A 24,491-nucleotide genomic window follows, 5' to 3' on the forward strand; every position below is an offset into this window, starting at 1 on the left:
ACCTAATTTATATATGAATAAATCCCTCTAAAGTGAAAATTGTGCAAAAATAACAAAGCAACAGTAAAAAATATATATATATATCCAAAAAGTGCAATGTGCAAAGCAGCAATTCATATCTCAAAACCTAGTCACACAGCAAGTGTACCAATAAACTGAAAGTGCTATGTGCAGGCAGAGGGATAAAAAGTACTCAATATCTACCTTGAGGAGTCGCCACGTCCTGTATTTGCTCACCCCGACGTGCGTTTCGGAAGTTATCCTTCATCAGAGGACGAAAACGCGAAACGCACGTCGGGGTGCGCAAATACAGGACGTGGTGACTCCTCAAGGTAGATATCGAGTACTTTTTATCCCTCTGCCTGTACATAGCACTTTCAGTTTATTGGTACACTTGCTGTGTGACTAGGTTTTGACATATGAATTACTGCTTTGCACATTGCACTTTGGATAATATATTATACTGTATTTGGACCTGTTATATTGCACCTACAAATTATCTGAGTATATAGTTATATATTTACACCAGTTTGGGGTGTGAATTGCTGCTTTGCACATTGCACTTTTTGGATAAATATATTTTTTTTACTATTGCTTTGTTATTTTTGCACAATTTTCACTTTAGAGGGATTTATTCATATATAAATTGGGTCGGCCAGTACTATTTAAGCTTTCAAACAACTATATGTGTTGTTCCTAGTCCTGTTATGCGCACAGACATTTGCTGTTTTATTTTGCTAGCAAAATTAAATAAAGGCATTTTATAATCTATTCCTGTGTGGTGCCTCTCTGGTAATCTATAGATTAGTTGTTTGAGCTGTTCTTCCTGGTTTGGTGGTTTCCAATTTTTTCGTAGAGCACTGGATTATTGTATCTGTATTCTTACACATTTTTTATATTGTTTTATATATTTTATTGGAGCAATTTTTGGTGCATCTGTGGTTTTAACATATTCAGGTGACAGCCAGATGTGTTTATCCATCAGGATACCACCAGCAGTGCTGAAGACACGCTCTGAGAGAACGCTGGCATGACAAAACCTCCAAGTCGTGGAAGGCGAACTCAGGCCACTCTTTCATTTTTTTGAAGACCAAAAGGCAAAAAGGGTCCAATCTTCCCCTGATGGCATAGATATCGAGTTCCAGATAATCATGCACCATCCTCTCCAGTCATTCACAACACGTCAGACTTGTACTGTGTTCTGCTGGTGCATGGGCTGGTCTAAAAGATGTGTGAAATGACTCATAGAAATTGGTTATGCCACTTGCATTGCTGCTGCTACTAATGTTTTTGCGATGATGCCTTGAAGTTCCCGGGGTTGGATGTCTAGAACTGGGATGCAAATTGTATGCCTCACTGGTGTTTTGGGGAAAACCACTCTTAAGATTGACTACAGGCGTGTTTTGATACTCCAGCATGCCTGTGTCCCTTTCCAGGGGAGGAAGCATCTGGCTAAATTTACTCTTGTACCCTGGATCTAACAGAATGGCAACCCAGTAGTCAGCACTATATATAACATTCATCACCTCTTCTTCCTCATCTTCCTCCATTTGTTCCTTGGCTCCTGCACATTCATTAACAGTTTGTCTGGTACCATGAGCACCTCTCAGTCGCTGTAAACCACTCTCTCATGGCACCCACCTAGGCAACGACAGTCTGGAAATGTTATCCCTTCCGCATCCCCCTCTGCTTCCACTTCTTCATCTGTGATCACCACCTCCTCACACATACTACTCAAAATGTGCTCCAGCATGTAGATGACCAGAATAGTGATGCTGATGATGGCATCATCAGCGCTAACCATCTTAGTAGCCATTTCAAAGATGTGCATAAGGGTGCAGAGATCCTTCATCTGTGCCCACTCTGAAAATATAATTTGCATCACGTCCGTACTGCCTTGGCCCAAGCTATACAAAAGGACATACTGCATCAGGGTTCAACACTGCTGCCACAGTCAATGCAACATGTGCAGCGTGGAAATCCATCTTGTCGGAACATCGCAAATCAAATGGTTAACCAGTAGGTGGAAAGACCTCTGTAGCAATGCAAGTTGATGACCTGCAGGGTGTGATTGTTGGAAGTAAGCACACAGTGATGGTGCTTTCTGCTGCAGCGCATCCAGGCAGATAAACTGCTGTACCACCAGGTTGAGGACATGAGCCATTCAAGGAACATAAGTGAGGTTACTCTGGCATACGGCTGCCACCAGGGTTGCACCGTTATCACACATGGCCTTCCCTGGCTCCAGGTTCAGTGGAAACAGCCATTGCTCTAATTTGGCCTGGATAGCTATCCACAACTCTTGAGCTGTGTGACTGTGATCTCCAAGGCATATTATTTGAACACTGCCTGATTGCGGTGAGCCATGGATGCGCAATATGGAGGGGGGATTCTACCTGCACTATTGGAAAGTGTGTCTATTTTAAGGGAGAGGATGAGGACACAGAAGGAGGCCCTAGAGGAGGTGGAGGAGCCAGAAGCAGTGGAGGAACTGTTAGATTTAGAGGTTTGTCCCACAAGCCTTGGGGATTCAAAGACTTGTGGAGCAGCCCCTTGACCACCTGTCCCCACAGCCACCACAGTCACCCAGTGCCCAGTCAGTGAGATGTAGTGCTCCTGCCCATGTTTGCTTGTCCAGGTGTCAGTAGTAAAATGCATCCTGGCAGACATAGTGTTTTTTCAGGGAACGGGTGATGTCTGTGACATGCTGGTGTTAAAAAGTTAATGGTGACTGGGCAACTGGTATTAAATGACTGCAAAGCCTATCAACTTTCTGAAACTGTCTTTATCCACCAGACGGAAAGGCAGCATTTCCGTGGCCAACAGATTGGAGATAATGAAGTTCAAGGTCTTAGCTTTCGCATGTGTAGGAGGAAACATTCCTTTACGTGACCACAACTGCGGGACCGAGGGCTGGGCGCTGTGCTGAGAGAGGGTGGAGTACGGAGAGCAGGACAAACTGCTGGTCTATGAGTGAGGTACAGGCAGAGATGCTTGAGAAAGATATGTTGTGCTAGGTGGCACAAAAACAGCAGGCATGTCCACTTCTGTAACAGCTTATGGACTCTCACTCACCCAGACTGTGGGAAGTAAAAAAATCTTCTGCAGCCAGACACCTGTGTGAGAAGACTTGGCAAGTTGATGGAGGAGGAAGAAGCAGTAGATTTGGTTGATGGGATGGCCGGTGGTTGGCGAGGCTCACTAGTTGGCATTTTAGAGTAGTGAGATTCCCAAGCTAAGGTATATTGATTGCGCATGTGCCAGTTCATGTATGTAGATGGCAAATTATTGCAATTTTTGCCTCTACGGAGTTTTTTATTGCAAATTTGGAAGATAACGTGAGTTGGGTCATCCTTTATGGTCTCAAAAAAGTCCCAGGCTAGGCAAATCTTGCCATCCCTGGGAATTGCACACTCACGACCAGCGCTGGCAACAGCCTAAGCTGGGGCTGAGGATGCAGGGCTTGTCATGGTTGCATCACTTTGTGTCTGTGTGGGAAGCCATGAAGTAACCTCTTCATCTTCCTCCTCCTCCACCTCCTCTGCTGAGCTAATCAGCTGCGTACCTCTGGGTTCACATGAACTGGGATCTAAAACCTCATCATCATCCTCTCTGTTCTCACACTCCTCACCCTGAGAATCACCCTCCTCCTCTTCCTGCCCTGATACCACAGTCAAGTCCGCATAGGCCTCTGGGATCTGAGTCTCATCAGGATCACCTCCACCCCCAGTGGTTAACATCTGGTGATGAGGCATTAGTGCAAATGCTTTCCTCCTCTGGATTCTCTGAATCTTTGGAGGAGACCTCTGATACCGATAGAATAGAATCTGTGAGCAGCTCAGCAGAATAGCCCATTTGTGGTCCCCCACAGTCAGTTGTTCATTTGGAAATGTGTGATGCTGGGGGAAACAAGGGTGGTTGGGGTGCCACCACTGAGGATTGTACTGTGTGTGATGTTAAGGTGGAGGAAGAGAAGGAGAGGTCACTTGATGCAGTGCTTGCCATACACTGGGGCACATTCTCTTTCTGAGCCTCATCTACAAGGTGTACCATTGTGCAGCTGCCAAAGAAAGGGAGTTGAGTAACCCGTCCAGTAGCAGATGTTTTCTGTGGTCCTTGGATAGGATGAGACAGTGTTTGTTCAGTTGTGCTTTCATTAACATTAACACCTAACCCACGTACACGTTGAAAACCAAGCCTTTTCCCCCTTCCACCATGACCTCGCTTTTTCCCACTCATATTGTATGTACCGTTCCCCTCTTTTAACCTGTGGTTTCACAACTTTAGACCCACACCTGTCAGTCACCTGTCACTAAATGAACAATCACTATTTATTTTCTTAGTGTGCCTGAATAACACCCTTATACCTAACAATTTTGATGAGTAAATGTGGCCTCCTGATTCCTCAGTGGAGCACAGTTTTATCACAAACTATTTGGAATAGCAAATAGGGCCTCCCGGCTGAACCCCTGTATTAGGCAAAATGATTTTTAATTGGAAATCTGGCGTTCTGATTTCTCACTGAAGAGTAGCAAATTGGGCCTCCTGGATGCACCCCAATATTAGACCTAACGATTTTTAGGTGGAAATCTGGCTTTCTGATTTCTCACTGAAACAAAGTTTAATCACAATGTGGATTAGCAAATTAGGCCTCCTGGCTGCTCCCCAATATTAGGCCTAATGATTTTTAAGTGGAAATCTGGCCTTCTGATTTCTCCCTGAAACACATTTTTTCTCATAAAAGATTTGGATAAGCAAAAAGGGCCTCCTGAGACTGCAACACAGTTTTAGAACAATCTAGTTAGATGCTGGATACTATCTAGCTAACTGACAAGTTCATTTTCAGCAGCAGCACTAGCACTAGCAGAAGCGGCCACTCGGCACTGTGACACTGAGAAAATGGCGCCACCAAAACAAGATGTCCACTTTTTATATGGACAGTGACTTGACTTCAGCAGCCAATCACAGAAGACCTTATGTCATGACGTTGTGGATGATTTCTGTTCCCTGATTGGATGCCTGAATGTACACACATTAAGTTATTAAAGAAAAAAAAACACTCCACAGCTCCTCTGACCTAGACACACCCTTTCTTCTCATCAAACACATTCCCTCCACTTGTCTTATAGCATCACTATCTTAGCCAAAGTCATAACAAAAGCATTAGTGGAAACGCGATGATTTACTGAACTGTGACCGAATTTTGCCAACTTTTAGTAAAAATGCTTGGGACACCGAACATGAATCCAAATGTGCTACTTTCGTGCTGAATTTGAGATTGGCGGACATTTTCCTATCAAATTTGCTGATCTCTAGTTAATATGTTATAGGGTTGCGTAGACATAGGCAAAAACTCCTGTCCGAGATATCAAGTTATACAAACTTACTAAAAACCAAAGTATTCTGTATCCGTATTATTATTAAATTATTATTTGCAATAGACTAGACTAATATCTTCCTCCACATGTTCTAGTATTGTAGAATTAGGTGCTGGAAATAGAAAAAAATCCAGCTCAACGAGGTGGTGAAAAAGCAAAGTCTTGGTACTTTATTCACTTCATATCAAAAAATAGATGATTAAGGGTGCCATGTCACCAGAAACGCGTAGATAGTGTTTTTAATTATATTGTGCTGTTGTTTTATCCTCTATTTTTTGATATGAAGTGAATAAAGTACCAAGACTTTGCTTTTTCACCACCTCGTTGAGCTGGATTTTTTTCTATTTCCTGCATTCCTCACGCCTTGACACAGTGTTTCCGTGCTCCGAGCCTCCAGGGACTACAACTATGGTGAGCTGGATTTTTTCTTTTGTCTTTAGAATTAGGTGCTCCCTATACTTGCATACCATTCTAATAAACAAATCGCACAAGGTAACACATCAAATATATTGAATCATATAATATAATCGCACCTGCTATCTGAACGTATTTGTCTTCAGTAAGAGATGGAGAATGGTATGAAGTAGCAATCTAGGATTAAACTCACTGACAAGAGGATGTATTATGCTGAAAGTATGCATTTAGAGATAAGGCGCCTGTCTAATAACATGTACACAGCTCTGCCAATAGAGCCTCAATATATAATGCAATGGCTCTGTTAACCGATTAAAGCTTGTCATGCTAACCGGACAAAATGAAGAGTGCTTGCACAAGGAAAAATACATTCAAAGTGAAATTATATCAGCTAGATACATAAAAAATTAAGGAGGTCTTAGAATTCTGTTTATGTATTTATTCCCAAAGACATGAGATATTTAACAAAAGGAAGATAAGGTGATGGTTTAAAGAAGTATTGCCAAGGGGAAAGAAACAGATTATTCTAATACTTTGATATATTTTATTGGATTAGGCATCAGCGTTAACACATAGAAACTTGCAAGGGCGTTAATTGTCTCATCTCCTAAAATGTAGTATCATTTTAGGGCATAGTAACTTCTTCCCTTCAATGCTTTTACCATGGTTCAGTGAATGAATCTCAACTGTCTTTTCTTGTTAGACGAGCAATAAAGCTCTTCACAAAATTTTGTGTGTGCGTTTGTCAAGGAGGCAAAGGCCTCAGCAGAAGGTGAGACCGGCTGAAAAAGTCTTTCTCTACAAAAGAGATTAATCTGTCAATCAGCACTTAAACAGATGCCTGTGAACGCAGAGGTCTTTCCACTAGGCTGCATTGTGGGCTTTCTTGCTCTTTATATTCCTGTAAACATCCTTCTTGAATTTTTGTTTTCATATTTGCTTTATTTCTTTTTGGTACACACCCTAAAGAAAGAAATGTGGTGAAGTGAAGTGTAAATATGAAAAATGTCGCTGTGAAGCGTTAAGTGAGGGCATCTATCAATCAGTCTATGATGCACTGCCAAGGGACGGTGATATGAATACTCAATTGATACGTCTTTGCACTCCTATAATAATCCTTTGACTTCTTTAGTATAGTATAGTACGTAGAAAAAACTAGTATTAAGCAATCAGATATTTCCAAACAGCTGTCCATAGATCAATTGTAGCTTCTCAGAGTAGATTCTCCATTCTAGCCAACTTTGTCTGATCTCCGGGAAAAATCCTGGCTTTAGAAACTTCTTTTTTGCCCCTGGAAATGTCTTTGTTTTTATAGCATTGGAAAACTGCACAACATGTTCCTTGTTCTCTTTATGATGAATGCAATTCTTAAGATCAATAACATTTTGCAGACTTTAATATTTATGTCTTAAATGTTATATTAATCATACTAAGTAATTAACATGTAAGTTCTGTATATTTTTCCAATACAGTTTCACACATCAAAGTCTAACTAACAAATCATCCGTTAACTATTACCAGGAAAGAATCTTAAAAATATGTTGGCTACTAGTCAAGAGGATATTGACTTGTGACTGTTATGTCACCATAATGTCCCCCATAATCTGTCACCACTTTTGACATGTGTATTTAAATAAATACTGGTATTCTTTATAAAAGAACAGTTCTAAAACATTGAGTATTTCCTTAGAACTCCGTGTTATGTTGTTCCTCTGTAATTTCTCCTCGAAATATGTGAATAAACTGACAACTAAGTATTACTGGGATGTATCTTTACACACTCTGATACTATCCAATCAGTGCTTGACTATGCCAGGGACCACCCTTTTAACAACTGAATTGTAACACCTTGTTGCCAACAAGTTCCTGTTTTGATAGTTAGTTGTTAGTGAGCTGAAGACTAGAAAGCACACCATCGGAGGGAAATGATCATCATTGGGTGTGTGTGGGAAGAGACTAGGAAAAGGGAGCAAGTTTTAGCAAGAGATCTTCAGTGGCCGCAGTGGTCTTTGTTAAACAGGCAAGTAGGGGCACCTACAACAAGAAAATTTTAGAAACATTGTTAGTGCTAGCCAGAACTGGAATCTGCTGCGAAGTAAGCTAGGCTGGGGTCACGTTTAGTAAGGTGGTAGCCGGTGGAGCTCCCTTAGTAGTTCTCAGAAAGTGTACTTAGGGTGGAATGGTCACAGCGAAACACATTGACCCACGTGGCCCTGTACCAAGAAGATGGACTTACCTGTTTTGTCCTGCTGTTCATCTGTAACATTCACCACAAGTAATGTGCCACTGTTCATAATCACCAAGAATGTATTGTGCAGGAAAAAACAGCAAGCTTATTTCCTGCTACCCTCTGCATATAAGTTTTTTTGTCAGCAAAAAGTCTTTATTTTTACCAACTAGTCTAGTTTCCTCATCGTGGGTTTAAAAGGGTCCGGCGCTGCACAAATCATGGCAGAACTGAACCCAAACATGTCCGCAGCAGAAATATAACCACAGACACACAGCCAAGACCCCATTTTTATGAAGCATGCTGGGGCGTGGAAGACGAGTTTATTGCCCATGGCTACCATCCCGCACCACATTACAACAGCATTATAGCAACAATGGACACCACTTAGTGCTATCACTAAATGAACTGATTTCAAAAGCTTACTGTTTCATGTGGTCTCAAAAAATAATATAATCTCAGGCCCATGTCAGAAATGGTGGATTTTTCTGAGTGATAACACTGATGGCCTGTTCTGAACATAACCTGTCAATGTTTGATCAGTGGGGTTCTGACCTCCAGTACATGTGCCAACCATTACAGTGAGGGGGCTTCAGCACTAGCATCTCCAGTACTCTTTACATAGTGACAATAATGTCTGAATGACATTTTTTAGCCTGAGAAAGGAATCGGTTCGGCATCGAAAGTGTTGGACAATACAGAACCATTTTGGAACACAAAAAGCTTCTCATTTATCTCAGCGCAGCCCATAAAACATGATGTTATCCTCTTATTATTATAGATCTGTAAGATTTTCTCCCCATGGGGACGTAGCACCTACAGGTGTTGTGCATTCACACAACAGCACCAGGTGAATGCATATTTCACTATCTCTAACACAGGCAATACTGCTCTATGCGCTTTTGTCCCCAACACAGTTTTTCAATAATCAATATCAGGCACTGTCACTAATATGGAGGAGATGTTGTGTCAAAACATACAATAAAAGAGAATCGATGCTTGTACATGCAACAGAGTCCATTCTCTGTGTTAATCACCACTGATATCGAAAGCCCCTCTAGGAAAGTTTGGCTTTTTTGTACATAGGCTGAAAGGAAGGAGGATATAAAATGTATTGTTCGAGGTGATGCTGGTAGGTTCATTAGAGCCATTCAGAAACTTGACTTAAAAGGAGCTTGTAACGTTGTATGTTATGTTGGGCTGGTGGTTAGGAACACTAGAAATGACCAGATGAGCAAACTAGCGATACAGGACGAGCTCTGGGAAGTGGGAGCTCTGCTGACCGCAACCCCTAATCCTATCACAACAACTAGAAATAGCCGTGGAGCGTTCCTGACTCTGCCTAGACGCCTCTTCACAGCCTAAGAGCTAACTACCCCTAAAGATAGAAAATACAGCCTACCTTGCCTCAGAGAAATTCCCCAAAGAAATAGGCAGCCCCCACATATATTGACTGTGAGTTAAGGTGGAAGTTACAAACACAGGAATGAAATAGGTTTCAGCATAGGAGGCCAGACTTGACTAAACAGACTGAGGATAGAAAAGGTATCTTTGCGGTCAGCATAAAAAACTAACAAAAAACCACGCAGAGTGTGCAAAAGAAACCACCGCACCGACTCACGGCGCGGTGGTGCCACTCTGCATCCCAGAGCTTCCAGCTAACAAGATAAATTCATTATAGCAAGCTGGACAAAAACACAGTGGTAACAAATAAGCTAGCAAGGACTTAGCTTTTGCTGAAGTAGACAGGTCATCTGAAAGATCCAAGTGAACTGTACCAGTACTAGGACATTGACAGCTGGCCTCAAGTAACGATCTGAGTGGAGTTAAATAGAGCAGCCAGCCAAGACCTGAACGAGATCAGCTGGAGAAGGAATCTCAGAACCAGCAGCTCCACTCACAGCCACCAGAGGGAGTCCATGAACAGAACTCGCCGAAGTACCATTCATAACCACAGGAGGGAGCTCGAGAACAGAATTCACAACAGTTGTACATTCAGTCAGACATGTAAACAGAATGGATTTTTTAGCAGAGAAGATGTGTCAGATGCACACACTTCACACAATCTCTAATAATCAATATATCTAAATAGCCAAGAGAGTCCTTTATAGAATGGATTAAAACATAACTTTTACTACTATTACAATAAAAACATGTATGGACAATGTATACAATAAAGTGCAAACAGTGCATAACCGTGCTCAATAAAAAAATGGTTTTGTCTCACCAAATAGATGTTAGTTACTGGCAGGAGTCCGTTAGTGCTTCAGGGGGAGGGGGGAGAGAGTAATCACTATACTACCCCAGTCGTGCCCCTGTTTTAGCTCCTGCCCTGACAAGGACAGTACCCAAGTCAGGCTAATTAATTGTACCCACCACACAAAAAATGAACTTCCCTACGCGTTTCCTCTCACTTCAGTGAGACTCATCAGGGGAATATATATATAATTGTGGGATATTCTATTCAAGAGAAAAAGTCCCTCCATCCGGAGGTGACTATTATGTGTCCGATGCATACGGTTCTCGGCATGGACTAATGGTAGGGTGAGAATCCATATGGGCTGGTGCCCCCTTAAATAGTTTCCTCCTGCAAGGATAATTAAGTATGGTGTCCTACCTCCATATGAAGATCGCCCGCATGGTCTTACATGGCGTGGTATCGCCATTACTATGTGCGTTTCCGGTCTCCCCGGGATACTGTGTCAATCATACCCACATCTTCCGGCGCAGTATGTGCGCTCACAACAGCAGTCCGCTGTTGCTTCCGGTTTACCTTCCCCCGGCTTATGCTAGGTGCGCACGCGCCGTACAACACAGTAGACATAACCAGTCTACATTCTCCGGCGCTCTATGTGCACTCAGGGAAACAGTTCCGGTTGGCCCGGCCCCCTGTTTAGTGCGCACGCGCTATTCAAATAAAGAAAGAAGACAGTTTTCCCCTATGTGGGATCTCGGTCACCTTGGCAACACATACACAATGGCGGTTGGAACTATTAAGCCCAGATTTATAGCTGGATAGGTTCATAATAATAATTGGAGGCATATGGTATAGGTTTCTAAATAAGTACATATTATTCTGGGTAGTTATTGTCTTTGATATAAGGTATCCGCATGCCTTGTCAATACCTAAAGAAGAAAAAATAATACAAAACCCCTGATGTTTTTAAGCCACCCATGTAAATGGGAAAAGGGTTGTATTATGAATATACAAACCCAAAACCTGTTATATAGATTATATCGATTGTATCAGTATTTATTACTACCATATCCATACATATATAAAAAAAAAAAAAAAAAAAAAAAGTAGCGTGTTCCTGTTGTCTATAATATAATGATACTGCAGTTCCAAACAGGTAGATATATATCAGATAAACATACGAGCCATTCGGCTAAACGTTGGACTCAAGATAATAAGGACCACCAGCTTAATATTACGGCACTATGTGGGGCCAGAATTCTTTAAGGAGATGCAGATTAAATATTAGAAGTACTGCAGGAGGACTATATAGAAAAAAGGAGGGGGACAGCCCTATAAAAGCAATGTCCATAACCAATGCACCAATCTCTATTTATACCACATATGTCGGGGTCAGAGATACCAATATGTGAGATATAGCAGTGGCACATATCCCACTGAATCCGTCCAAGTGGACGATATAATATCCGTTTCATAGGCTCAATATTCCTAAAGTACCAGTTCCTAAACACTAACCCTTAAATACACCTAAATGCAGCCAAAATTTATCAGGGCCACTCGAAAAAACTGTTAAGTTTAGAGAAAGCAACTAAAATTCAATTGCTCATTTAGTCCATATGGATGACAAGTATTAAGACGAAAAATCCACTTTGATTCTCTCTGGAGCAAAATCCTGTCATAATCTCCACCCCTTCTTGGTGGCTTAACCTTCTCAATGCCCATAAATTGTATGGCCTTTACATCCCCCCCATGCAAACCATTGACATGTCGTGCCACAGTTGTTTCCCTTTTGTTGCGGATGTCGCCCAGGTGCTCACCTATCCTCCTCCTGAACTCCCTGATGGTCTTACCCACATATGTCTTACCGCATCCGCAAACAATCCGATAGATTACACCTTTAGTCTTGCAATTAATGAAGTCTCTGATCTCAAAAGACTCACCGGTATTTTCAAAGTTCTTACCTACCAAAACATGTTCACAGGCTACACATTCCCCGCAACGATAGCATCCTTTGGTCCTAACCGGCAACCACGTTCCTCTGACTGTCGGTGTAACGAAATGGCTGTGCACCAATCGATTACCTATCGTCCGGCTCTTTCTATAGGTGATCTCAGGTCTTTCACCTATTACATCTTTTATGTCCTCGTCCATCTGGAGGATACCCCAATGTTTTTGGATAACCTCCCTGACCATGTGAGCCCCATTGTCAAAGGTACAGATGAATCGAACCCTCCCTTGTAAGTTTTCCATTCTTTTTCTGGGGATCAGAAGACCCCTCCTGTCTTGGTTATTGGCATGCCTGAACGCTTCTCTGAGTACATGGTCGGGGTAACCTTTGACACGAAACCTTTGGCGTAAATCATCCGCCTTGATTTTAAAATCCATGTCATTTGAGCAGTTTCTTTTTAACCTAAGATACTGGCCTTTAGGTATACCCTTTTTTAAGGAATGAGGGTGATGGCTGTCCCACTTCAATAAAGAGTTTGTGGACGTGGGTTTACGAAAGATAGTGGTCTCAAGGGTATCCCCACTTTCTGATTTTGTAATCAAAACATCCAAAAAGGCCAGTTTCTTTGAGTCAATTTCATACGTAAACCTTAAGCCCATCTCATTATGGTTCAAACGCTCAATGAGTTCTTCAAATTCAGTCACGGTACCCCGCCATAGGATGAAAACATCATCTATGAACCTGACCCAGAGGTCAATCTTACTGGTCAGGTCCACAGAGTTCTCAGAGAAAACGATGGTGTCCTCCCACCAGCCCAGGAAGAGGTTCGCATAACTGGGCGCACATGGATTGCCCATGGCGGTTCCCCTGAGCTGGTGGAGGACTTTACCATCAAAACAAAAATAGTTCTGCTGTAGAACAAAACTAAGGAGGGAAGTGACCAGTCTATTGTGAGGAACACACTGAAGACCTCTTGTGGCCAGAAAATATTCTACACCCTTTATGCCAAAACTGTGTGGAATTGAGGAATACAACGCCTCAATATCAATACTGGCCAAAAAAACGCCTGGTTCCACATTAATGTTATCAAGTTTGCACAACAGGTCAGCCGTATCTCTCACATATGACGGCAAAGAGCTCACAAAAGGTCTCAGTATCTCATCAAGGTATGTGCCTACATTATGACCTATGCTCCCTATACCGGACACAATAGGTCTGCCCTTAAGGGGGGAGACCCCTTTATGGAGTTTTGGGAGTGCATAGAAGGTAGCCGTCACAGGATGTTTGGGAAAAAGAAAGTCAAATTCTGCCTGGTTAATCAGTTGGTTAAGTCTGGCCTCTTCAAGGATATTTTTCAATTCGTTCCTAGTTTTCTCAATTGGATTATTCGGGACTCTGGCATATGTTGTTGAATCACTTAAAAGACATAAGCACATATCCTTGTATTTATCAGTATTCATTATGACAATGTTGCCCCCCTTATCGGAGGGCTTAAACACTATAGATGTGTCCCTTTCTAAGGTATGGAGTGCTTCCATTTGTTCCTTAGTTAGATTATATCTGGTACGCACCCCTTCCTTTTGTTTAATATCCTTGGTAGCCAGATTAAGGAACACATCTATAGCGGAGATGTCACCCCCCGGTGGTGGCATCCTAGTGCTAGTCTTTTTTAAAGATGTAAACGGACCTTGACCCGTTATAGAGGATGGAGCGTGATCCAAATCGGCCAAAAGCTGTACTTCATGGAACATATCAATTGGAATATCAAGGCCCGCACAGGTCTTCCTCTCCTGTTGTTTAAAGTGCTTGTGCCATCTTAATTTCCTAACGAATAGATTAATATCCTTAATACACTCAAAAGAGGAAAAATCGGTGGTGGGGATAAAAGATAATCCCTTACTCAATACAGTCATCTCTGACTCACTGATTACTCTGTCAGAGAGATTCACTATTTGTAGTTCTAATCCTTGTTGAACGGATTTCTGCTCCTCAGGGAGTATGTGTTGTCTAAAAAAACAGGCCTGGTATAAGAATGGAAATTCCCTCCCCTGGAGTAACCTCTATTTCTACCCCTTTGGCGACCACGTATTTGTCTCTGCCTTATTTCTGTGTCTGAAAAGTCGGTGTCCGTAGAGGAAAGGTCTGTCTCCCTTTCCACCCTTTCCAAGCGGTCTCCCAGGACCTGATAAATTTTATTCTCCTTGAAGTCCTGGAGATCCCTCAAATACTGTTTATGTTTCCTTTCTTTTAATTTATATTGGAATTTTTCAATTGAATTTTGTAATTGAGTTTCTTTAATACTGAAGTCACTTTCTCCTTTGAATTTGGTTACAATCTCGATCTGTTCCTTCAATCTAATGTTTAATTTTTCAAAATTATTTTTCTCTTCTGTAAGTAAGAGATTCATAAACCTCAAAGAGCTATTGGTCGCTTCCTTCTCCCACCGACTCAATAGTTCTGGGTTTCGACACCGAGGTGCTGGTAATAGGGTAATACGTAGTCCCCTGGGTACTATGTTGTTTTTTATATACGTATCCAGGCTCTGGATTTCCCACCACGAGCTTGTGTGTTCCTTATATACTTTATTCAAATCTTTGAAAGCTGCTGCATATGTAGGGGTATATTTCTTCTGAGAGAAGGTCTTCTCAGAGAAAATCTCTTTGGCCTCAGTCAGCCAAAGGTTAGTGTCAGGTCCCGCCGATAAGAATCCGGCCATAGCAGAAGAATATAACCAATTTTTTAGCAGAGAAGATGTGTCAGATGCACACACTTCACACAATCTCTAATAATCAATATATCTAAATAGCCAAGAGAGTCCTTTATAGAATGGATTAAAACATAACTTTTACTACTATTACAATAAAAACATGTATGGACAATGTATACAATAAAGTGCAAACAGTGCATAACCGTGCTCAATAAAAAAATGGTTTTGTCTCACCAAATAGATGTTAGTTACTGGCAGGAGTCCGTTAGTGCTTCAGGGGGAGGGGGGAGAGAGTAATCACTATACTACCCCAGTCGTGCCCCTGTTTTAGCTCCTGCCCTGACAAGGACAGTACCCAAGTCAGGCTAATTAATTGTACCCACCACACAAAAAATGAACTTCCCTACGCGTTTCCTCTCACTTCAGTGAGACTCATCAGGGGAATATATATATAATTGTGGGATATTCTATTCAAGAGAAAAAGTCCCTCCATCCGGAGGTGACTATTATGTGTCCGATGCATACGGTTCTCGGCATGGACTAATGGTAGGGTGAGAATCCATATGGGCTGGTGCCCCCTTAAATAGTTTCCTCCTGCAAGGATAATTAAGTATGGTGTCCTACCTCCATATGAAGATCGCCCGCATGGTCTTACATGGCGTGGTATCGCCATTACTATGTGCGTTTCCGGTCTCCCCGGGATACTGTGTCAATCATACCCACATCTTCCGGCGCAGTATGTGCGCTCACAACAGCAGTCCGCTGTTGCTTCCGGTTTACCTTCCCCCGGCTTATGCTAGGTGCGCACGCGCCGTACAACACAGTAGACATAACCAGTCTACATTCTCCGGCGCTCTATGTGCACTCAGGGAAACAGTTCCGGTTGGCCCGGCCCCCTGTTTAGTGCGCACGCGCTATTCAAATAAAGAAAGAAGACAGTTTTCCCCTATGTGGGATCTCGGTCACCTTGGCAACACATACACAATGGCGGTTGGAACTATTAAGCCCAGATTTATAGCTGGATAGGTTCATAATAATAATTGGAGGCATATGGTATAGGTTTCTAAATAAGTACATATTATTCTGGGTAGTTATTGTCTTTGATATAAGGTATCCGCATGCCTTGTCAATACCTAAAGAAGAAAAAATAATACAAAACCCCTGATGTTTTTAAGCCACCCATGTAAATGGGAAAAGGGTTGTATTATGAATATACAAACCCAAAACCTGTTATATAGATTATATCGATTGTATCAGTATTTATTACTACCATATCCATACATATATAAAAAAAAAAAAAGTAGCGTGTTCCTGTTGTCTATAATATAATGATACTGCAGTTCCAAACAGGTAGATATATATCAGATAAACATACGAGCCATTCGGCTAAACGTTGGACTCAAGATAATAAGGACCACCAGCTTAATATTACGGCACTATGTGGGGCCAGAATTCTTTAAGGAGATGCAGATTAAATATTAGAAGTACTGCAGGAGGACTATATAGAAAAAAGGAGGGGGACAGCCCTATAAAATCAATGTCCATAACCAATGCACCAATCTCTATTTATACCACATATGTCGGGGTCAGAGATACCAATATGTGAGATATAGCAGTGGCACATATCCCACTGAATCCGTCCAAGTGGACGATATAATATCCGTTTCATAGGCTCAATATTCCTAAAGTACCAGTTCCTAAACACTAACCCTTAAATACACCTAAATGCAGCCAAAATTTATCAGGGCCACTCGAAAAAACTGTTAAGTTTGGAGAAAGCAACTAAAATTCAATTGCTTAAGGGTTAGTGTTTAGGAACTGGTACTTTAGGAATATTGAGCCTATGAAACGGATATTATATCGTCCACTTGGACGGATTCAGTGGGATATGTGCCACTGCTATATCTCACATATTGGTATCTCTGACCCCGACATATGTGGTATAAATAGAGATTGGTGCATTGGTTATGGACATTGCTTTTATAGGGCTGTCCCCCTCCTTTTTTCTATATAGTCCTCCTGCAGTACTTCTAATATTTAATCTGCATCTCCTTAAAGAATTCTGGCCCCACATAGTGCCGTAATATTAAGCTGGTGGTCCTTATTATCTTGAGTCCAACGTTTAGCCGAATGGCTCGTATGTTTATCTGATATATATCTACCTGTTTGGAACTGCAGTATCATTATATTATAGACAACAGGAACACGCTACTTTTTTTTTTTTTTTTTTTTTTTTTATATATGTATGGATATGGTAGTAATAAATACTGATACAATCGATATAATCTATATAACAGGTTTTGGGTTTGTATATTCATAATACAACCCTTTTCCCATTTACATGGGTGGCTTAAAAACATCAGGGGTTTTGTATTATTTTTTCTTCTTTAGGTATTGACAAGGCATGCGGATACCTTATATCAAAGACAATAACTACCCAGAATAATATGTACTTATTTAGAAACCTATACCATATGCCTCCAATTATTATTATGAACCTATCCAGCTATAAATCTGGGCTTAATAGTTCCAACCGCCATTGTGTATGTGTTGCCAAGGTGACCGAGATCCCACATAGGGGAAAACTGTCTTCTTTCTTTATTTGAATAGCGCGTGCGCACTAAACAGGGGGCCGGGCCAACCGGAACTGTTTCCCTGAGTGCACATAGAGCGCCGGAGAATGTAGACTGGTTATGTCTACTGTGTTGTACGGCGCGTGCGCACCTAGCATAAGCCGGGGGAAGGTAAACCGGAAGCAACAGCGGACTGCTGTTGTGAGCGCACATACTGCGCCGGAAGATGTGGGTATGATTGACACAGTATCCCGGGGAGACCGGAAACGCACATAGTAATGGCGATACCACGCCATGTAAGACCATGCGGGCGATCTTCATATGGAGGTAGGACACCATACTTAATTATCCTTGCAGGAGGAAACTATTTAAGGGGGCACCAGCCCATATGGATTCTCACCCTACCATTAGTCCATGCCGAGAACCGTATGCATCGGACACATAATAGTCACCTCCGGATGGAGGGACTTTTTCTCTTGAATAGAATATCCCACAATTATATATATATTCCCCTGATGAGTCTCACTGAAGTGAGAGGAAACGCGTAGGGAAGTTCATTTTTTGTGTGGTGGGTACAATTAATTAGCCTGACTTGGGTACTGTCCTTGTCAGGGCAGGAGCTAAAACAGGGGCACGACTGGGGTAGTATAGTGATTACTCTCTCCCCCCTCCCCCTGAAGCACTAACGGACTCCTGCCAGTAACTAACATCTATTTGGTGAGACAAAACCATTTTTTTATTGAGCACGGTTATGCACTGTTTGCACTTTATTGTATACATTGTCCATACATGTTTTTATTGTAATAGTAGTAAAAGTTATGTTTTAATCCATTCTATAAAGGACTCTCTTGGCTATTTAGATGTAAACAGAATGGTAAGGAGAAGCTGAGCAGAATGATGTATTTGGTTTGCTGGAAAAGTTTCACTGTGAGTTGTATTTTATTCATGGAAATCCCTGGTGTTTTTGTGCATATGAGTCCAGTGGGATGTTCTACTCAGTGACTGACAGATACTTCAGTATACATAGTTAATCAGGGAAGAGTGTTCATTAATGAGTAGGGCCACCCATGTGCCCAAAACAGTTATGTTTATAAATATTGGAAAGTTCATAGATAAGGAGTGTGAATGTTTTTTTGTCCTCTAATTGGGGTCTGGTTCTATGTTATGGTGACCCCACATAGTCTGAGGAGCAAATTCCTTAGTTGATGTAAAAAGACATAAATCCATGCGACACATTAATTCCTGCACTGAGAGTGTCAAAGGTCATCATCAGCCTATACTCACAGACTCTCCTGTCTCTCTGAGATTTGAAATTGTCTTTTAGTACAAGTAATTTCATGTCCATAATGCTATGATCAGGGAGGCAAAAATGTATTGCCACTGGTAGATCCATTCTTTTTTCTCTTATTGTATGGCGATGAGAGTTCATCCTTGTTCTCTGTTTCTGCCCTGTCTCCACTACATACAGACCCCCAGTTGGACATTTAGTACAAATAATTAAGTACACCACATTAGAAGTGACGCACCTTCTAATCTTGTAGTCCTGATGTGAATTGAGGATCTTTATCTTGTCCGTGGTCATTATAAATGGACAGGTTTTACATTTTTTCTGGTTGCAAGGAAAGGTTCCTGCAGCTGTTGGAGAGGACAGCGAGCTTCTGACAATGATGCTTCTTAGATTTGGGGGCTGCCTATAACACAGTAGTGGGGGGTCTGGAAAAATGGATTGTAAGCGGGCATCTTTTTGTAGTAAAGGTTGCAATCTCCGTGCAGCTCCCCTTAGCACCTCCAGATTTGGGGGGCAATAACAATGGTCCCATTCTAGGCTATTAATATCTGCCCTCAGTCACTGGCTTTCCCTCTCTGGCGAGGAAATTTCGGGGGAGCCCAAGCCAGCTTTTTCCGTGATTAACCCTTTAATTTAACACCTACAGCTCCCAAATTCTACACACAAACACTTCTAACATTACTAGTGAGGGATATCTAAAAATCTAACGGATATGAAATGGTTTACTGTATGTAAACCATGTCTCATATTCATTCGGGTTCGGTAATGATTTAGCAAAAGCCGACAATTGAATTACCGCCTTTTCTGCTATCTAGCTCTGTATGAAATATAAATATATATATGTGTCTCACTGATATATATATATATATCTATATCTATATATATATATATATATATATATCTATATATATCTATATAGATATATATATATATATATATATATATATATATATATATATATATATATATATATACCGTATATAGATTGTATATAGAGAAAAAATTGGAACAGCACAATGCTCACCAGTGGGTGCCCAGCCTCCTGGGTAGAATGGTCCACTCATCTACCCAACTTGTATACAAAATTAGAAAAAGAAGGCAGCACTCCAAGTCCTCTTCAGGGTGAAAAAATGTGAAGTTTATTCAGCCCACATCTCTGTGCGATGTTTCGGCTCACACTGAGCCTTTTTCAAGCCTGGCTCCTAGGTCTGGGGCCACATGCTCAGGTCCTGTAGCAGCTCCTATTGGACCACCAGGAAGATCCTTGCATGCTATAGCTATAAAAGGTTTGCATGGCCGCACGGCCATGCGCTAGTATCAACCTATGTTTTGAGCCTTGCTACTGTGTGGTCATGTTTGCATGAGGTCCAGGTTGGCTGAAGTAAGCCACTAGAATACCAGCACCTCCATTGAGGAGTTTTGTGTGTTTGGATTCAGGTCTTGGCTGAAATAAGCCCCTAGAATACCAGCACCTCCGGTGAGGAGTTGTTTGTGTGCTATGCTGACTGCATGACCACAGTTTTGCTCTGTTTGGTAGCTGTGTTCCTCTGTGAGGTTAACAGGGCACAGCGTTTCCCTATCCTAGTGATTCTGTGAAGTAACAGAGTTCGCTAATACCGCCATATAGCACCGCCAATTACTAGCAGCAGGTTCCTCTCCTGCACAGTGGACCCCGGGTTGCAAACGCACCTATTACTACATATATTTATACTCAGTGTGTTCCGCCAACCCTAACAATCTATCTATCTAATATCTATCTATCTCATATCTATCTATCCCATATCTATCTATCTATCCAATATCTATCCATCTATCTATCTATCTATCTATCTATCTATCCCATATCTATCTATCTATCTATCTATATACTTCGCAAAAACAGGCAGCACTCCATAGTCTTTAGGTCAATATGCAGGTGTTTATTGTGCCCACATCTCCATGCAACGTTTCGGCTCTAACTGAGCCTTTCTCAAGGCTTGAGAAAGGCTCAGTTAGAGCCGAAACGTTGCATGGAGATGTGGGCACAATAAACACCTGCATATTGACCTAAAGACTATGGAGTGCTGCCTGTTTTTGCGAAGTATATGAATTGGAAACAACCGAGGACGGGTTGTCTGGGCTTTGCACCCGAAGATAAGTAGTGGAGTGTGCTGTTCCATTTTTTTCTACTATCTATCTATCTATCTATCTATCTATCTATCTATCTATCTATCTATCTATCTATCTATCTATCTATCTATCTATCTATCCCATATCTATCTATCTATATATACAGTATATATATGAATTTATGTATTGATCAATCTATCATTTTTGTATAACAGGAACTTGCAGCAGCAGAGGAGGTGCTTCCAGAAGAAGACCGAAGGGGTGGAGAGATATCTGGAGCGGGCTCGCAATTTGTAAGTTTCTTGCATGCATTGCAGAACTACAACCTCACACAATACACAACACATAAAAAAAGGATCATTACAGACATAACACTGCAAACAACACATACAAACTGATCATTACAGACATCACACAACATACAACACATACAAACTGATCATTATAGACATCACACTGCACACAACACATAAGCCAACATAAAAGCACATAATTTTTTTTTCTTATAGTCTTCTGATTCTGGTGCTCGATCCAGAGGTCCTCAGAGCAGCTCCCAGAGTCGTCGGTGTGCGAGTCAGGGCGGTGGTCATCAGGTAAGTATATATATATATATATATATATATATATATATGTATATATATATATATATATATATATACTGTATATATATCTTTTTTTAAAACTTTATGTTGTTTTGAGTCTAATATCTTTGTTTTTTGTCTTTTTTAACAGGCTTCACAGCATGCTCCTGACTCGGACAGTGAGGAGGCCGGGATAAATATCAACCTCCTCATTGATCTGATCCGAGAGAGGGAGCCGCTGTTGAACATGGGTGACCGCTGCCATGCCGATATAGTTGTGACCCGTCGGCTCTGGGAGCAAGTGTGCCAACAGCTTGTTGACAAGTGGGAGGACCTCGATGCTCGGGCCCAGAATCAAGCATGTAAGTATACACAGTTCAGTTATGTTGATGGATGTAAAGTGTTGTATACTAACTAATGATGAGCGAGTGTACTCGTTGCTCGGGTGATCTCCGAGTATTTGTTAGTGTTTGGAGATTAAGTTTTCATCGCCGCAGCTGAATGATTTACAGCTATTAGCCAGCTTGATAACATTTACTAGTTATTTATTATAGAAAGTAATAAATTGCATAAATAGTAATTGCATAATACTAATACTGAAATTACTGAAGAGAAATTAAATGTATAACATGGAACAATTGCTGTTTTGTTTATATTCCGCCTCATAAAGAGTTAATAAAAGTAACATATTAATTAGTATATTAATTTTTATGTTGACCAAATGATGAATTTGCTGTGAAATGAAAAATAGAATATCTCCATGGCGTGAAGGGATAAGAACACCATTTTTCCACATTTCCTAACCTGTCTTTCTACTGCAGTACACCATTCCCTTAATTACCTTAGTCATTCTTCTCTGTGCCCGCCCTAGTTCAGCTATGCCTTTTTTATATACTGTATCCCAAAATTGTACACAGTATTTTAAAAATGGCCCCACTAGTGATTGTCCACGAAGATGAAATTAGGCGTGCTTTGTTCATGGAGGGCTTGTCACTGTACCCTTCACAAAGTGTAGGGCAGTTCTGTATTTAAAAGACACACAAGCCAACACTGTAACACCATGACAACCAAAAAGCTCATCTGGAAACAATAGTTGCTGATGCATAGCGCTCTCCCTGACCCCTCCAACATCATTGGTGGCCATCATTTCTGCTCAGTGTGTCGACTTTCATCAGTGAACAGCAATGAGGTCTACTAGTCCTTCGTCTAGCGTAGATGCTCCTTGGCCCATCCAAGACAGTCAAGTACCCTGGCATATCATCTATCATGCAGACCATGCTGATGTAAACAGTTTCAAATTGTCTGATGTAATACTTGGGTGCCTTTCACCTCACTTAAATTTGCCTGGAGTTGTGTGGCATTCTTTGTCCGGTTCCAAAGGGCATTGTTCACCTGAAAAGTTTAGTGGGAATTTTAGGTTCAGCCTGAAATTTTGCCCAAAAGCCAAATGTTCCTAACATTTTGTAAATAGTGTATGTTCTCTTCAAAAGCAGCTATACCTCTTTTAATGTATCCGATTATTTTATTTGCCTTGGCAACAGTTGCCTGCCACTGGTAACTATTGGGTTGTGCTGGATGAAAGGTGTTATCCATTGCTGTACATCCATTTATTAATGAGCCTGGGGAGGTAAAGAAAAAAAAATAAAGAAAAAAAATGAAAATCACCTCCCAGTCCAATGTTTCTTCTATTGGACAAAATGTGAATGCTGCGGCCGATCACTAGTTGCTGGTTGGGTGTAGCAATCAAGTGATGACCCCATGAGATCTTGATGGCAGGAGAACAGTGTGGGTGATTCAGTGTTGCATATGGAGGAGCGGAACTGGTCCAGAAGAGAGAGAGTAGGGGTCTTTTTCATTTTTTTTTTCAGCTTCATGGGCCCATTAAAAAAAGATGTTCAGTAGTGGAAACCCTATTTTAATTTAGAACTGGGATATGATTTTAATACTGAACTAAAACACTGGTTGGGCTGTATTAAAAATGTGCTTTTTTATGACATTTCTCTATTTAGCAGTCCTCTCCTCCTCCCACATCATATTTCTTTGCACTACATTCATTCGACCTCATTTATCAAGTGTTTAAAGGGTACCTGTCAGCAGGGTTGTGCACAGTAACCTATAGACAGTGGCAGGTCGGCGCCATTATACTGATTAAAACGATACCTTGGTTGTTGAAATTCGTCTTGTTGTTGTTAATCTTTATTTTCAATTTTGAGTTAATGATATGCTCGTGCCTGTTAGGGGGGTCTTCATGTTGTGCTCTGATTGGCTACTCATAAGGCTGCTGATAGGTCACTGACCCCCTCTGCAGACAGGTGCCAGCCATGGCACCTGCGCTGCAGCATAATGGCATATGTACTGTGTTAATAATAATATGGTTGAGGTTATCCTGATATTAAAAAAAAATCCATTTGAAAATGACGCCCACCACGCCTGCGGCTATCGTTATATATAAAAGTGATCCGATAGCTGCTACTGCACATGCGCCGATGGCACCATCTTGCTAGAGAAAAAAAATTTCCTCCTCCAAGATGGCGCCGTCGGCGCCTGTACAATTGCAGCTATTTGGAGGAGGATTTTTTTTCTCTAGCAAGATGGCGCAGCATCAAAAATCAGGTTCACCTCTATATACACCAATAGCTGTTACTGCACATTTTCAATTAGATTTTTATTTTAATTATCAGGATGACCTTAATCATATTAATTATAAACACAGTACATATGCAATTATACTGCAGCCCAGGCCACGGCGGGTGCCTGCCTACAGAAGGATTTTTTTTCGAGTATGTACATATAATATTCATTATGTAAACTAGGGGGCAGGTCACTGAGGGGTCAATGACCTGTCAGAAGCCATACACATCTATACCTAATCAGAGCACCACATGAAGACCCCCACAGGCCGCCCTGTAGCACAAGCATATAATTAACTCAAAACTGAAAATAAAGATTAAACAGGAACTACAAGACGGATTTCATCAACCAAGGTATCTTTGTAATCAGTATAACGGCACCAACCTGACAGTGTCTGTTGGTTACTGTGCACAATCCTGCTGACAGGTTCCCTTTAAG

This window comes from Ranitomeya variabilis, chromosome 6 (genome assembly GCF_051348905.1).
Source record: "Ranitomeya variabilis isolate aRanVar5 chromosome 6, aRanVar5.hap1, whole genome shotgun sequence".
Classification (NCBI taxonomy): domain Eukaryota; kingdom Metazoa; phylum Chordata; class Amphibia; order Anura; family Dendrobatidae; genus Ranitomeya; species Ranitomeya variabilis.